Genomic DNA, 17653 nt, shown 5'->3' on the forward strand with positions numbered 1-17653 from the left:
CTTAAAATTTTGGCATGTAAATTCTTAAGAATGAGTAGTTCTTTATGTATTTACTGAGTGCCATCAGGGCTTCCTTTGAATTTTTTTCCTATAAGAAAAAGTTTAATGAGGAACCAAGAGAACATCTGCAGTGGCAGGAAATAGTTTAATAGCTTGTATTAAAATGAGAGCTAAACTGGCCTTGTGGAAGGGTCTCCTGGCTGATAGAATGCCAGCATTGAGTGGCATTAGATGATTGTGTTACTTCTGAGAGGTAAAGTCTTCCCAGGTTCCCAACCAAAGGCAAGTAAACGTGTTGAGGGACAAGTGGAAGAAAGAGCCAAATACTAGCTTGTCTAATAGGAATTAAAGTAACAATGGTGATAGTTTGTGGTTGTATCTTCAGTTCTTAACCATGTTCATGCCTGTGTACTGGTTTCTCACTAGTTTTGGCTGGTTTGGATTAAATAAGAGCCTTTTCTTGAAACAGGTAGTTTCTCTGTGCTTCAGCCCACTGTCTAAAAATGCATTTCTACTGAATTTATATATCATAAAGATGAAGAATGACAGAAGCTGCTATTCTGGCAATATTCAGACTGATGAAAATAGAGAGTAGGTGGCAGCTTCTGAATTTAAAGAAGTGTAATATATTTTTGAGTTAGGCTGCTTTGGACATGGATATATTCACTCACCCACCATACCTCTTCAGAAGTGTCAGACAGCTTTCCAGTGTTCATATTTTAAAGAAAGCATGCTATGGATTAACAGAAGTGAATCAGATTTAAAATGTGGAGGTTTTTTTAGGAGGAAGTATTCCATGTAGTCAAAAAGGAAGAAGTATCAGAAGTAAAAACCAGCATCCATAGCAACTGACATTTATTATGTGAGGATTCAGCCTCCAAAAAAACCCACTTGTTAAGCTTGAGTGTTTCTAGCTCCAATGAAAGATCTTATTTCCTTGGTAGTATCATTATTCAACAGTTCTGAAGGGCCTGTGGATTTTTTTCTTTTTTTTTCCTCCCCATAATTGCTCTGCAGCTGTGCTGTGCTCTCCTCGAGTTTTATGAATAAATTGTGTTTGAGCACAGGCACATGGTTCCAGCTGTTGCTGCCACTCTCTTTGCTTGATTTCCCTTATTTCTAAGCAGAGATAAAATGACCCAACCACTGGTAGTCATATTTTTCTTATGTAGAAGCTAAACCAGCATGCTTAGACCACTTTTTTTTTCTCTCCTAAATTCAGATGAAAATTAAAATGTGCCATTTAAAAATACTTCCAGTGTTATTAATTTACTTTATTTAAGGAAATATAAGAGTGGAAGGATCTTTATTTATCGGTGATCACTCAAAAATAATTTGGGCTAGTCTCATCAGAAGTTACATATGATATTTGTGTGGGAAGCCTGTGTTTTAAGGCTATGGGACGTAGGTCTTTAGCAGTTCAGCTTAAATTCAAATAATTTTTGTTTAAGAATAACAGTATAGAGTTTCAATGCTAAACTCCAGTATAAAAAATTATCAACACATTTGCATTTTAACATAGCAGCATAAAATGAAATAGTTATAATACTTTTTGTGTAACAAATACGATTACAAAGTCTGAAATGGAAAAAATTCTGCCTAATATTGCATGTTAAGGAACAAAATTTTTGTACGCACTTTGCATATCACCTAGGGTGGGACTCAGCTACTCAATGTGGGATATTTGCCATTCCAGACTCCCTGCAGAAGTACACAGAAATGAACCATCCTCTACTTTTGTTTAAGTGACCCAATCATTTTGTAGGATTGAGCACTTGAAACCAGCTCAGTCTTATTCCTTGTTTCATCAAATTAAAATAGTTGTTTTCTGTATTAGGTTCTGCTTTGGCAGAGCAAGCCTTAGGGACATCAGAGAGAGACAAATGAGGTGACAGAGCATGATCATTTGTACATTACAGTTATGGGAAACATCTATAATGTAAATTATCAAGGGAGATTCATTTATGCTGTTTAAGGGTTTCTCTGCCACACTTGGTTCTTCTTGAGGAATCCAAAAGTTTTTTCTGCTTTTGGTCATGGCTGGAATTGGTTCACTCTTACAGAATCCCATAGTGGTAGGGGAAGTACAGACTGTGCAGGTGTTATGTTGCAAGTTTTCCCTCCAAGGGAAATATACCCTCACTATGAATTTATTTTAATTCTCCTTTATATTCTGTTTACTTTGTGTTACATAGAGAATGACACTCTTATATTATAGTCTTAAAACTGCAACAAAAACATTGGTTTACCCTTTCATAGCATGACTGGAAAAGTATATGCTGAGAGCAGTTTTAATTGGTTTGCTGCCAAGCAGGCAGATTCTATCATGGGGATCTGTTTTCCTTCTAATACTGCTTAGAATTTTAATTTTACAGTATGGGATAGAAAATATGACTATCACATTTCATGCTTATAGGAGGTCAGAAGGTACTGATAATAACTGGAAGAAAGCTTTAAAATACAGAATGTTCTTGGTAAATCAGAGATGTAGCCTGAAAAGAAAAATGAAATTGTGACTGAAAGACTAAGATGTTTCAAAGTGTTGTCTGCAACACTAATTAAAAAGTCCTATTTCAAAGTGCTGTTTGGTGTTGATACATCTTAGATTTTACAAATTTTGAAAGGCAAGCACTGAAAATGACTGGCACTCAGGAATACAGAACCTTTCAGAAGGATCGCATGATTGACTCAGTGTAGAGTCAGCTGAAAATATGTGAAGAGTCTTCAAATACATAACATTTCTGCAAAGAGGAAAGAAATGGTTTGTTTGTGTGTCTGTAGTGCATGCAGAGCAGTGGGCTGGAAATGCAGCAAGATGCTATGTAGCCATTAGGAAAGGGTTTTCACTTTTAACACTGCTGTTTATTACGGAAGTAATTTCCTCTTCCAGTGGTCTGCAGTTTTTATCCTGGCAACACAAAAGGGAACAAACTAAAGACTTGTTTCATGAAAACACAGGAGATGAGATTATCTTAAATGACTGCCATTTTCTGTTAACAGCATCCAAATTATGCAAAGTATCTCTTACACTTATTTCTAATTCAATAAGTACAGAGAACAGCAAGACAGTTTCTTTTTGAACACACATACTTGTTTGTTTTTAACTTGTTCAGTTAATAGTCTCATGTGATCGGACTGTAAAGCTCTGGAAAAAGTCACCCTAAGTCACCCTAAGTGGTTTTCCAGCAGCAATTATTCCTTGAGGTTTTCAAGGCAAGCCCTGAGCAATCTGGCCTGATTAATAGGTTTGGGTCTGGATTTCAACCTTTGTAGGTTTCAAGATCTCAGACCTATCTTGAAACTTGTAGAGGTTGAAATCTTATTTATTCTTACTTATTTTGATACTAGAAGTATGTGCATCACTTGGGGGTTGGAACAGGCCCAGTGCCTGTTATCTAGGTTGGAAAAGCCCTTTGAGACCATCGAGTCCAATCTATGACCTAACACTACCCTATTAACTAGACCATGGCAGTAAATACCACATCCAGTCTTTTTTAAACACTTCCAGGGACAGTGACTCCATCACCTCTATAGACAGCCCATTCCAGTACTCAGTCCCTCCTTCTGTGAAGAACTTGTCTAATGTCTACCCTAAATACCCAAATTAGACAAATAACCTCTAAGACACGTTTTTCCTTTGTTTAATCTGTAATTAATGCTCTTTCCTCCTGGTTATTGCTTCCCTTGGTCACTCCTGTTAATACTCTTTAACCAGCTCCATCACTTTTTCTGTCATCTTGTCTACCTTTTTGGTTAGAACATGTATTTTCTTTAGTACACTTTACAGATATGATTCTTTCTGTAAATGAGATAGAACACTGAGAATTCTTTTTCATGGGACACATGGAACATGAATGCCATATAGATTTCATTAACATTTAGGAGTATATGTGGAACAAATCTAAATTTTATTTGAAATAGTGGTAATAGAAAAGCCAACACATTTACATGTTAATTATAGCTGAGCAAACATGAATTGCTTGTCACTAATAGATAATAGTAATTTCATAGAGCTGGGAATCCTACATTTCTTGCCTTGCTTAGCTATTTCAAAATGCTAGTAAAAAATCCTAGTTTTTATTTTAAGCCAGAGATGTGTGCTGTTACATAATGAAATCACAGGACTAGTTGATATCTCAGAAGACTTGGAAGTTGTGGCAGTAGGAGGATTGCTGTGCTCTGGAGAGGGACTCTGCAGTTTCACTGGACTGGTGCCTTTCCTTCATAAAGCATATTCTCTTTTTTCTCACACTTGAAGTAGAGGATTTTAAAACTGGAGGCTATTGGACGTGAGCTATGTAGCAGTTTATGTGCTGTCATATGCACTTTTAAACACTTGATCTCTGGTAAAGTTATTATTTTAGTATAATTCTGTGATTAATATTTCTCAGTAAAATGATATTCATTAAGTTACATGTATTTCAATAAGGGAAACTTTTAGAATAAAACCATAATGATACTCATTTATTGTTTCCAGAGTTTAATCCTTTTTACATTACATATTGCATATCTTAATTGGGCTTTTGCCTGTGTATACATATGAGAAGAGAGGAGGAGTCTGGGGCTTGTCCAGCCTAAATGTAGAAAAAATTTCGTCTGCCTAATTTTCTTCTAGGCACAGGATGTTCTTTGTATATATTTACTATTTTCTGAAGTACAATTTGAATTATACCAGGAAATAGGGCTTCATCTATTTCCTTTAGAAGACAATTCCTAATAGATCTTAATGTCAAGAAGATTTCCTGGAGGTTCAGCATTTTCTACTTCATCCTATCACACCTAATAAAATACTCTTTTGTCTATCTTCTATCCATCCAGAACATACAAGGCTATAAACTTCCAGGTTGTCCCCAGGTGTTGTCTTTTGTTTCAGTCAATATGCTTTTCTTAAATAAGCATAAGGAAAGGAAGGAAGAATCACCTTTCCTAGGTCTAACATGCTAGTCATTATTTAGTGTTTCTGCTATTTTAACATCTGTATCATAAATTTAAGTGGTAAAACCAGACAGCTCAAGTACTGGGGAAGCTTCCAATTTACTTGAAAAATAGAAGCTATTGCACATAGATAGAAGACAAAGATCTACAAACAAAAATACTTTTAAAACTACAATTAAGAGAAGCAGTTAGTAACACTGTATATTAGTAGAGTGCTTCTATTTATGAGCTGTAGATACAGTTAGAAATGCTTCAGTCTGAGAAAAAGATTAGAAAAGTAAATTCCATAAGCTGCAAATCTTGGTGTAACCATGGACACTACCTGGTCTCAATGTTTTTGGGGTAATGGAAGAAGGTGCAATTTGCATTATTTGCATTATTCCCTAGTTTGGATGTGAGTGGAGTTGGTGCCACTCTGCTTAAAATTAGTCTCTAACCTGTGCTAACCATCATTGCTGATAGTTTATCAGGGCAGGGAGAGGAATATTTGAAATCCTTGGAATCCTTTTTCAGGCTGGTGAGACTGAGTGCTTTACCAGCTGCATATAAATATTAACAGAGATTTTTTCATTCTTGTCTCCTAATGCTGTATAGGGAAGTATACAAGTTTTCTCTTTCTCATCTTGTAACACTTAAGTCACCTCTTTGCACCTCCTTTTATTTCTGTCCCTGAAATAAATGCTGTCACTTTGGCATCCTAGTAAGCTAAACATTACCAGGGCTTATCAGGTAGTTCTGTGGTGTTTGGCTTGATCTGGTCATCTTCCTGTTGTTTAATGCTCTTGCCCTTTGAAACAGGCTTAATCAGAAGTGTCTGTTGGGAATAGTCCTTAGCCTATGCTAACTTTTTAACTGTGCCTGGGAATTATATAAGGAAATGCTAATTGGACTCATTGAAATGTCTGCAAAAACCCTTCACAGCTGGGGTCTATCAATTAAATCATATAGATGACCAAGTCCCAGGTCCCAAGCTCTATCACTGTTTAATTTACTTACACATACCCATTTGGGCAGATTAAATGTTCATCAGGCTCAGCATCCTGCTTCTAATGATAGCCTGAAGTGGTGCCCTGGGGACAAGCATAAGGACAAGGTAAGCAAGTATAATGCTCCTCCAGCCTTCAATTATTTGAGACTGCATCTCAGCAGATGTGTTTTCAGTGAATTTAGTAGTGTTCAATGGGCTTTTCTCCTGCTAGAAAGTACAGTTTTCCCCTGGATTTGTGTAAACTTTGAGCATCTGCAATATCCTGTGGTAAGGAACTACACTTTGTATTTGAAGAAATACTTCCTTTTATTTATTTGAAACCTACTTCCTCTTAATTTGATTTGGTGTCCCCTACTTCTTTCAGAAGGTTCCTGTTCTCCTTTTCAGTATCAATTGAGAATCAATAAGCTTCTATTACACATTCCTGAGCTGTCTCTTTCAAATTGAATAATATCAGTTTGCTTAGTGTCTACCACTAGGAAAAATGTTCTGTATTGGATCATTCTTACTACTTTCTTCTGAATATTACTGAGTTCTGTCCTAGTGTTCAAAGACGGAAAAGACAAGAACTTCAGTCTGTGTAACACCACAGCGAAATTCTTTGTCTCATTCTCTGCTTTCTTGTCTCCCCACAGGAATTTTCTAACCTCTCTTTAGCTTTGAGTGGGGCCTCAAGATCTCACTCTTGATCCTTTTGAACTGGTCATTAACAGTCACTGCATTTAGGAGGTTGTGTTCATATTCACAGGTGCTATGGCTACATAGGGGATATAAGGATTTTACAAACTTCATCATTTGATGTATCTACACTGAACTTCATTTGTCCTTTTTCTATATAATTTCATTTTATATCGACTGTATTGAGTTTTTCACAGTTTATCCTCATTTGTTTTATCCTTTATAATTTTGTATTTTCACCAGATTGTTGTGTACTTCAAAATGGTTTTCTTTGACATTTGAGTGTAAATGCTCCAAGTCGTGCTGAGAACAAGATTAGTGGAAAACTGATTTTTGTAAAATGTAAATTCTGTTGTGGACTCTCAACCTCTTTCTGCCTTGGATTAGAAATGTAATATTTGACAGGTGTGGAGGGTCTTTGGCATTAGACAGGTATCTTTGTCTTAAGCTCTGAAAATGGCCCTTTGCACATATTGAGTACAATTGTTCAAAAGCATCTTGAGCCTGACAGAGTTCAGAACTCTGATGATCCCAGTGGGTCCTTTCCAACTCAGAGTATTCTGTAATTCTGTAATTTACTTTAGTCCACAAAACTCTCCAAATTCCAATTGCTCCCAGAACGCAGGAAGCTTCTCGCCCAGATATGGATCTCTGGACAAGAAAGCTCAAACAGTGCTCTGCAGAAACAGCCATATCTGTTCTGATGAGTTATCTGGGGTATCAGAAGCATTGCAGCTTCCTTTTGGGGGCATTCTGGTGAGATATGAGGTTTAATAGTGTGAGATATGAGGTTTAATGGTGTAAGCAGAGTGCTGAGTCCTTTGGATGTACTGCTTCCAGTAATGGTGCCTTCTGTGCCACTTTGGAGATTTCTGTGAAGACATATCCTGAGATGGATGACTGGATGTCATTACAGCTATAAGGCCTAGAGAAAGCATTGCTAGTTTGGAAACAAGGCTGTAAGCTTTTTGAATGGTAGCTAATAAATGGTAAATAATTTTAAATTAATGTAAAAATTTTTACCTGTAACACATGACACACATTTAGCAACTGAGAACTGTTGCAGAGGATTATTCTTTATGAAAAAGGCTCTCCTGACAGGTATCTAATGAGAAGAAGCAATAGGATAATCTAATAAGCAGTATTGATGCTGCAATATTTGAAAATAACATTTAGAATAAATTGCATAAAAGCTTATGGAGCCTTGTGGTTCCTATAGTTTAGCCTCACTCAGAGACCTCTTTAAAAATTATTTTATTTAATATTTATAAAATAGGTATGAATGCAAGGATGTAAATTTGTAGAGGAACTCACAGAATGGAATGCTTTGATTTGGAAAGAACCTTAAAGCTCATTTAGTTCTAATCCTCCTGCCATGGAGGGGCAGAACATCTACTATACCAGGTTGCTCAAAGCCCCGTTCAAACTGGCCTTGAGCACTTGCAGGAATTGGGCAACTTCTCTGGGAGGCCTCTTCCAGTCCCTCCCTACCCTGAGAACAAACAATTTCTTTCTTTTATGTAATCTAAGTTAATCCTCTTTTTCTTAAACAAGTTTAAGTCAATGGGCTCTGTATGTGAGCTTTTGCACTTCTGAATGAGAGTTGTTTTCAATGAGGAAAATAATTAGAATTCATGAACAATTTGATTAAAGAGGAAACAACAAATTGGTTACAGACATTGGTCACTGTAGAAGAGATGACAGAAGAGTTTTCATTAATATATTAAAAATAGAGCTCATTGTGTGCATATGAGCAGGGGAATCTTTCTACAACCTGCAAAGACAGATGTGGATGTTACTACTGAAGCGTCAGCAGATACATTTTAACGTATATTTAAGTTCCAAAGCACTTTTTCTTTCTCCACTTAGCAGTAGTTTGTGTTTATTAACGTAATACTGTCAGTGATAAAAATGGTCTTCCTCCCAGTCTCCTCCTTCCCAGTTGCTTCTTCCTATCCCCAGTGTCCCTGTGCACTGCTATTGCAACTGTTTGTGTAATTCCTAGTAGAATAAACAAGTCAGGGAATGGTTTAGACCAAAAAAGTGTCTCTGTTTACTGGGTTTATATCCCAGCACATTCTGTTTCTCCAGACTGGTATGTGGCTATTCTTCAGCAACCAGTGTAATTCAGAAGAATAGGCATATTTAAATGACTAAAAGGTGCTGCAGACCTATACAGAGGACTTTTGGGGTTAGAGAAGAACAGTATGAGTCTTTTGGTTTGAAGCTACACTGAATGATTTACTTTGGGAACAAGCATAAGGTGATGCAATTTCTAATGGCTCTTGTATTCATGAAACCACACTAGAGCTACTTCAGTGTAGGTTTGGAATAATTCCAGCAAAATATGGTGTTAACATCTAGTACTCTCTGCCATTTTCTCCTTAAATTGTTTCTTTTGTGCCACACTCTGTACTCATATGGACATGAATAAAAAATACTTTGAAGAAGACTTGACATAGCATGGCATGGAAGTCAAGGATATTAAGGCTGTTACAAAGGATCTGCACAAAAGTTCAAGAGTGGTAAATTGTACAGAAGGATGTGCTAATGTAGCTAACCCAGTCAGCAGCTTTATGATGCTTCCTTTTACAGTATGCAAATTCAGCATCTTTGTGTATTTTTAAATTTTAGTTTAAGAAGCCAAAGAAGCTGGATTAGTAGAGCAGCTAATTTGCAATAGCTGCTGAGAGTTTCTGTGACAGTAGGTGAAAAGTAGGTGAAGACTGAGTTGTCTTTGTTTCCTGGTGTATGAGGCCAGTATATATTGTGCACAGTTAAAGAAAAAGTCTTTATCCTGGTACCCTTTTAAGTTTTATGCACTTATTGAAGGCCAGCAGTAAGTTAAACTCCTGTTGTTTGTATCTGGCCAGCAGATACTGCTCAGATTTCTCAGGATGACCTTTCAAAAGATAATTCCTCCCATTCAGTAGGCTGCAGAATATTGTCCTGCCTATTTATTCTAGACCCACTGATTTTTCACCCTTCACTGCACAGTGGTTCAGCTAGATGAGAAATGTAATTGTAATGGATGGTACCCATAGAACCTACATGGGCTGATTGTATGGACATTTGCCAGGAAAGTGGGAGCTGTTAATTTTGGTCCTCTCAAAAGGAGAGAAAACTTCCTGAAATAAATCTCTATTTACTAAGTTTTAAGGCAGAAATTTCCTACTTTTTAAATTATATTTTGAACCGACCTTAGTGAAGTCTGACTGAGCAAGGTTGGGTGTATTTTGAACAGAGATCAAGTCTCCACCTCAGATAAATATCCATAAGGAGACTGAACATACCACGTCTTTAAACCTTACCAGGGTTTGTCTCGAAACACCAGTTTCCTGGTATAAAGTATGCATTTCTATGACTTTAATAAACTACTTATTGTAGTCAAAGAAAATAGAGAGAACTGATACTGCTGTCTGTGTGGGCCTGATGAACATGGCTAAAAGTCACAACTACAGAAAAGGCTTTTATTCTGGTTGTCATGTGACAGAAATAAAGCTAGAGGTGCAGTCTTTGGCAGAAAAGACATAGCAGTCCGTCAGCTTCTGCAAACACTTGACGTGGCTTTAACCATCTGCAGCACATCTTTTGGAGTATAAATAACAATAGCAATGCACTGCCAAAACCATGAAAGCATGTGTGTCTAAAAAATACTACGTTCTGTGAAAGCAATACTATTTGTCAACTGATGTCAAGAACAGATTGGCTTTCGGTTGCCTTAGGAGACGAGTCCTGAAAAGAAACTAGTTTATTCCTCCTACGGAAAAATCTTCATTCAACACTAACACCAACCCAGTATAAACAGAAAGCTCCCCACTAAAAGGCAGATAGAATTTTAAACAATTGTAGCTGCAAGTCAAATCCATTTCTAGTATTTACTTAAGAAATGGAAAAATAATCTGCTCATTAAATGAGACAGTTTTTTTCTTTTGAGGTTTTAATCTATTGATAGATACACAAGATACTTCAGTTTAAAATTACTGGGAAGATCAGTGAGGGGAAACTTAGAGCCAAATTCAGTTATTAGTTTTGTTCTTGAGTGATGTAAGAACAAAACTGTGTAATAGCTCAGGGATTTGTGCAAGCTGAGACAAGTATTATGATTCCCTTGTGTTAGGCAATGTGCAAAGACAGAGTGGACCATTTATTTAATCCAAGGGTTATTATAAATAAAATGTAAGAATTAAGACAGAAGATGGAGACCTGCAGAACAACCAGATCTGATTGGCTAATTAAAAAATAAATAATACAAAAAATGATACTACACTTATTGTGCAGATATTGTGTTCATAACACTAGAGAAAAATTGGGTTAAAGGAGTGGTTATTGTATGGAAATAAATGGAATGACCTTGTGTAAGCCTTGCAATGCCAAGCTGTGCACTGAGTTTTACACTTAGATGTCCTGGTATTTAAGTGTGTGTGCATGAGAATCATCAAAGGAGAAGAAAAATGATGACCAGAGTTTTAATGAAAATCCTAATGGGAAGGGGAGAGCAGGATGAGAGAGTATTTGTGAAAATAGCCTGGATGAAAGTGGAAGTTGTGTAGAGGGATGAAAAACATTTTGTCTGTGGTCTGGATGTGGATTGTATCTGAAAGACTCGCTTCAAGATAATACCAGTTCTTGCTGATCAACAGAATCAGTGTTTTTTACAGTAAAAAAAAAAAAAAAGAAAAAAAAAAAAAAAAGAGGAAGCTTTCTCAAGTTAAAAATGTTGAAAGAAATATTTAAAACAATTCAAACATAGATTAGATATGAGGTACTGGAAAGTTAAGACGTGCTCTTGGCGAGGAGTCAAGTCTGGATGTAACTGATGACTCACAGAAACGATTGTTGATTTTATATTTGCAGATGAGATTAGCCAGAGACACTGTAGAAGGAGAGGAAGACTGGACCATGAGTGTTCCCTCTATGGCCTCTGCATGGAAAGATGCATGTATGAGTTGTCTGACTGAATTCAGGAGTCTTTATAGTTTGGAAAGCCTTTTGCTTTTGGATTATGAGGAAAGGTGTAGCACAATAAATTATATGCAGTACACCAATTTTTAACCTGGAATGGTATTCTGTGTGTAGAATTTATTGTAGAACTCAGCCAGATGGAGTGAGTAAAGAATAGAATATCCATTACTATTCCAAATGATGGCTGAGTCTTTAAAATATGTTCTGGGACATTATATTAGACAGCTCTTTGCACCCACTAAAGTTTTTGCACACAAATACCAAGTAGGATTTGAAAATGAAGATCACCATGAAAAAGCTTAGTGACTCTTCCTTATAAACACATTTTGCTTGACTGATGATACTTTCTGAAGAGACTATTAATATATTCAAGTGAATGTTAAGAATACATATTATCTAGATGACTGAGACTTTGTTTTCAGAGAGTGCATGCTTTAGGTTGTACTATTTTTCTTATTTCAATTAATAAAACTTTAATATTGGGTTAAGAATTTTCTTTCAAGTTAGGTCTGGAAATAGATGATCACATAATTATCATAAAGAATGGAGGTTTAATTGTTGATTTTGTTTCTATTTTTCTCCTTGATATTGAAAAGTTTAAAGGAAAATAAAAAGAAATTTAAATGGTCATGACAGCATGAGCCATGGCAGGATAGCATGCAAAGGAAAGTTTCCAAAATACAAAGTCTAAATTTCATCTGGTAGAAAGAAAATTCAGTGTGAGCATCTTAGGCATGATTAGGACATTAATTATTTTTGTTGGGATGTTTATTATTGAAAAACAAATTAAATGTGAGATTGTGATTAGAGTTGCATGCATTGTAGCAAGCATTGTAGCAAGCAAGAATTAGACAAAATAGTATTTTTTCAGTATTTTTTCTTCTTCTGCTGGCTAAAATCTATTACCCAGAAGGATGTGGTTGTGTCTTAAGATTGTGTTTTAGTTTAACAGGTCTCTTAGATGACAAGGTGTTCAGTGTATGTTATCTTTTCCCACATACCACAGTACAACTTAATCCCTTTTAGTATTCATTTCATTAATGATTTTTAATGGCTCTGGTCAGCACTAGGGAATGTTAGGCAATCTCTTAGATTTCTACATAGGATAGGGATTAGAATGTTAAGCAACCTCTTAGATTTCCACAGGATAGGGTTACACTGAAAATAAGAATCAACATGAGATTCAGTAAGGAACACATTAAAAGATCATAGGACTCTTCACTTGTGTTTTCAATAAGGCTTTTTTGTTGCCTTGCTATGGCATTTTCTAGATGTGAAATGATAGAATTTTATGATAGAAGTAATTTCTCAATCATAGTTGTGTAGGCTATGTTATAAAAGTTTTCAATAAGACTGTGACTGAGGACACTTTATTGCCTGTCAGGGTGCCATGGAATTAATAGTCTGATTTAGAAATCAGTGTTTGTGGATGCTGTGATGGAGAGTTGAACTTTCATAAAGAATGTGTGAGAAAGAAATGTATGCCTAAGATACTTGAATGAATGTGGATACAGTCCTTCAATCCAGAGATTGCTAGCTCTTCAGAGTAGTATGTTTATTCTGTTTTGCCTGTGTTGTTTGGTTTAATTTTTTATTTTGCTTCTCTGTCTTTGAGCTCATTATTCAATCATTGTGCTTGGCAATAGTGGCACGTGGTCAGAGGAAACATCTCAGTCATATTGTTATTCTGTATATTGTTGGCATTTGTATTTATGCTTGTGTCTCATTCAACACCTTCATGAAAAAAGGAGTCTTTGTTAAATGAGAGAGTTTTGACTCCTTAAGACACATACCTGCAAACACTGTAATCTTCACTCAGCAAAGACATCATCCTAAGAAAAACTGAAAGTATTTTGACGTGTGACTTTGACACATTTTTCGAGAGAGAGCGACCATAGCAGAACCCAGGAGCAGCTGGGAGGAAATGTTATCCTGGAAGAGTATTCAGGGCTAGATCTGCCTCACCCACAGGAAGACACGCACACAATGGAGTATCCTCAAGTCTGCTTAGAGCATTCTCAAGCAAAATCTGCATTCAAGAAAAATTCGTTCTAATCTTAGACCATTACAGTTCTTCTCTGCCTTTTTAACACAAATTCCACCCTCCACGCCCCATTTGGCTACAAAAGAAATCTATTATTTGTATTATCAGTACAATGATGTCCCATTTATAGCATTTTTTCTCATGTTTGAGATCCATCAGTATATCCTATGTTCATTCTTTCCTCCTAACTATTTTTCACAATTTCTATCATTCTAGCTTAGATAAGGGCAGAAAAATATGATGCCTTGAACTAGCTGTTATTTTTCACTTTTCTCATCAGTGGCAAGTAATGCAGAATAATTGGGGTTTTGTCAGCTTGCATTTGACAAATGAAGGATAGAATTTAGCCTTTTAAAAATGTCTTTGTATTACAGATTTCTGTGCACTGTGTGATCCATGACAATAACCAGATACTTTTCTGCAGTAGTGCTTTGTTGTTTGTGCATTGGATTTCTCAATTTGGAGAGAAATACACTGAAAATTTTATTGGATTTGGGGTTTGAGTTGGGTTTTGGAATTTTTTTGTTTGTTTTTTTGTTTGTCTGGGATTTTTTTTTTTTTTTTTTTTGGTTCTTTGGTTGCTGTTCTAATTAATCCAAATAGTTTCACATTTTAAGATTTTTCTACTAAGAGTAAAAATGGATGGCTGCCTTATTCCTGCTGATGGAATGAGGCAGTTCATTGGTGCAGCTTTGGAGCCTTGGGCTGGCCTAGATGCTGATTGTTCTGTGCCTAAGGTTTTGCCTTTAGCTGAGGTGGTGATTTGCCTATATATGGCCTCTCTGTTTACAAATGCTTAGAGCTTGCTTAGGAATGTGACATGTGACTACAACCAGTGATTAGCTATTGTGAATATTTTCAGTATTGCTCAGTCTGTGTAAAAAAAGCAGGAAGGAAAGATCTTTCTCTTGACATGGTATCCAGTGTGTTCAGGTGCAACACCTGTTTAGGGCTCTGTCACAAGACAGCAATGGCACAGTTTGGAATCAGTGAGGTTTTGGTCATTGTTTCTTAATAAGTGTATTTACTGAACTGTCTGATCTCTGTAAAGCTTTGTGATCAGCTGATTTACTTGTCTGAGTATCCTAAATATCTGGGCTTGGGAGGACACAGGTTCTAAGGTGACATCCTTCCTGACCATCTCTGTTGATTTTTGTTTTCTATAATAGAAATGTATTTCTGCAATGCATTATGCTGTCTCTTTCTGACCCTACTTAGGAGATACTCTTGTGTGATACATGGTTACAGCCTGTTTGGAAATGAGCATAGTACTTCCCAGTCTGAACTGAGTCAAAATCATTAGTTTTGCCTTGCTTTCCAATCCATTCAAGTGGTACAGTCTCCCACCAGTCCTGAGGTGCTTCACCCTGTGTATTGCCACTTTCCTAAAGCATACTATCCCATATTCTGTGGAAGGTTTACAGGTCAGGCAGTAGGAATATTATTGGGGTGAAGCTCTTCATAACCCCAGCTCTTCAGACATCTATCAGAAAATCAGAAAGAAACAAAAGTTGGGGTTTTTTTACTGAAGATGTAGATTTTTTAAATTCATAATTTACTCAAGAAAAATCAATAAGCATTATTATGAGCCATGATCAGTTTAAAAGAAGCTATGTGGCCTCAAGAAAATAAAATTCATGTAGAGCATTCTGCTGAGACAGAGATGTAGCATAATGGAAAGAAATATTAAAAAAAAGACCAAGTCATAACTGTCTTAAAAATATGTAGGTAAAATCATAGAGTTTTAGAGGTTAAAAATTATAAGATGTCCACAATACTTAGTGTTGTTACATAGGTTTTGTACTTAGGACAGTAATTCAGCAAGTGTTAACAATGACACTTTAAAATTATTCCAAAAAATGATACCAGGAATTCCTCATTTGTATCATTAGCAGGGCAGTGTTGCAGAAAAATCTTTATTTTTTCAGTTCAATTCTTAGGTATTAATGTATTGTATTTCCAAATATATTACTTTGCAATTCTAACATAAGGGAAATAGTGTGCAAGGAAAATGAGGCAATCCTAAAATGGACAAGTGAGTTGGAGGCTGGTACTCTCATCTGCAGAGGCTGTGGATGCACCCCTGGCCCTAATTAAAGGATGCTATCACTGAATTCAGGGCATCCACTATTACACACAGCAGACTGAATCCCTCCCAGCAGTTATTCTGGAACAACCCCATCAGCTGGTTCCATCAGGGTAATTGAATGCAGATTTCACCCAAAGAAATACAAATAATTCAGTGTTACATCAGGTCAGTTTTAGTTAACTAATAAAAAAGGCTTAACACTTTCAGAGTTTTGTCATCCTGTTTTTGCAATAAATAGTCTTTAATATTCTCATCTGATGTAGTGTAAGCAGGCAGGAGCGCTCCATATAAAGTGAAATTAATGCATTTTTCTCTTTTTTTGTTAATCTATAAGGTACACTGCCACAAAGCCACAATGTTGATTATTAACAGCCTCCCCTACACTGCAGAGTGCTTCAGTGACTGTAAATTGGCTAGATTTGAAGCTGTTAATTATGCAGTATAGTGTGCTTCACAAAGACAGAAATGAGCATGACTTGGCTCAGTTCTTGTGAGAATAAATTGTAAAAATTGGACCTCTGTTTGGTTTGAATTCTGGCTTCACAGAGAACATGGACATTTGACATGCTTGGCAAGTACAAACCACATACTCCATTAAAAAGTGGGAACATGTTCATAGTGAAGTTGCACACCTGGCAGAGAGCCAGGGGCTCTGCAGAGGTCCAAGGCTCATTAACAGGGGGTGCTCTTTATCATTTTGTTAAAGAAACTGAGAAACCTCTCAAACCCAAATATTGTGTAAATCATGAGGAATGGGGGGTTTCTCTCTTCTCTGCATTCACCAGCCACACTTGTACGTGTCTAGAGCTGCCTGGTGGCATTTGGAAGTCACTGTCTGCCTGCTGGAAAAGGCACAATCACCAGCACCTACTGCTCATCTCACAGCCAGGCAAATGATCAGAGAGGCTGAGGGGACAGGCATCTTTTAGTTAGGCTCTCTGTGTAGCTTTTTATGGCAATGTAGATGTTGCATAACAAATTATGGCAAGATACTTTTACCTTAGGTTTCTGGCTATGCATCAAGGCATTTTTACAGGGTGCTACTACTTCTGGAGCAAATCTGTACATATTTGCATCATTTTTCTTAAAGTGTGAAAGCAAATACACAAGCCATAGAAGAAAAAAACAGCTCCATAAATTGGAATGATTTGTAAATCTTCTAGAAATATGTTCAGATAAGGAGGTATTATGTCAAATATATGAATGTACCTTTATAACTGTTGCAAAATTGTAGGAGTGTAACTGATACTAGTTGAAATGTCCTGAAAGCAGTATTAAATGTTCAGTATGTCACAGTGATGGAAAGTAAAATGTCATTTTTTCAGTTCTAAAAGTTTAAGTGAGCTATTTAAAAAGAACAGTATGCCTGAAATTTCAGCTGGGTTATTTTTTAAACTGACAGTGAAAGAAAATTACTATCTCAACCAGTGTCTTAATCCATAGAACAAAGAGGACTCTGTAGTTTAAACATGCTAAAATAGGTTAAACATATTAAAATAATAAGTGTTAAATTCTTATAACTCTTTGGTGTCATTTAAACATTGCAGTAAATTCACAGATTTACCTGGTGGGTTTTTTTTTCACCAGTAAGAAAGGGAATACTTGAGGGAAAATCTTAACTGTGTGATTCAAGCTAATGTGTAGCATTAAGTTTCTTATCAACAAGATGTATTAAAATGGAAAAAATAAACCAGCAAAACCATCTTGGGAATGGGATTATTAAACTCACAGTTTGCTGCTGCTAATATGTTAGTAGGCTTCAGTTGTTTGAAAAGCTCATACAAACTCATTTTGCAAAACTGATTATTAGATGAAATGCCCCCTGTCATTGCCATGGGAGAAATGGCTCTGAATCAGGGCTGTGTCACAAAGGGAATTAGCTGAATGATCTCAGCTCAATACATTTACCTAACAGAATTATGAAGATGATGCTGATATAATGAATAGGTTCTGC

General features: G+C 36.4%; 1 protein-coding gene across 1 annotated transcript in view; it reads left to right on the top strand.

Moving 5' to 3' along the window:
* Positions 1-17653, top strand: part of COL19A1 (collagen type XIX alpha 1 chain) — a 176062-nt gene that overhangs the window by 64499 nt on the left and 93910 nt on the right. The gene's annotated exons all lie outside the window — the stretch shown is intronic.

Source organism: Oenanthe melanoleuca, chromosome 3 (genome assembly GCF_029582105.1).
Source record: "Oenanthe melanoleuca isolate GR-GAL-2019-014 chromosome 3, OMel1.0, whole genome shotgun sequence".
Taxonomy (NCBI): domain Eukaryota; kingdom Metazoa; phylum Chordata; class Aves; order Passeriformes; family Muscicapidae; genus Oenanthe; species Oenanthe melanoleuca.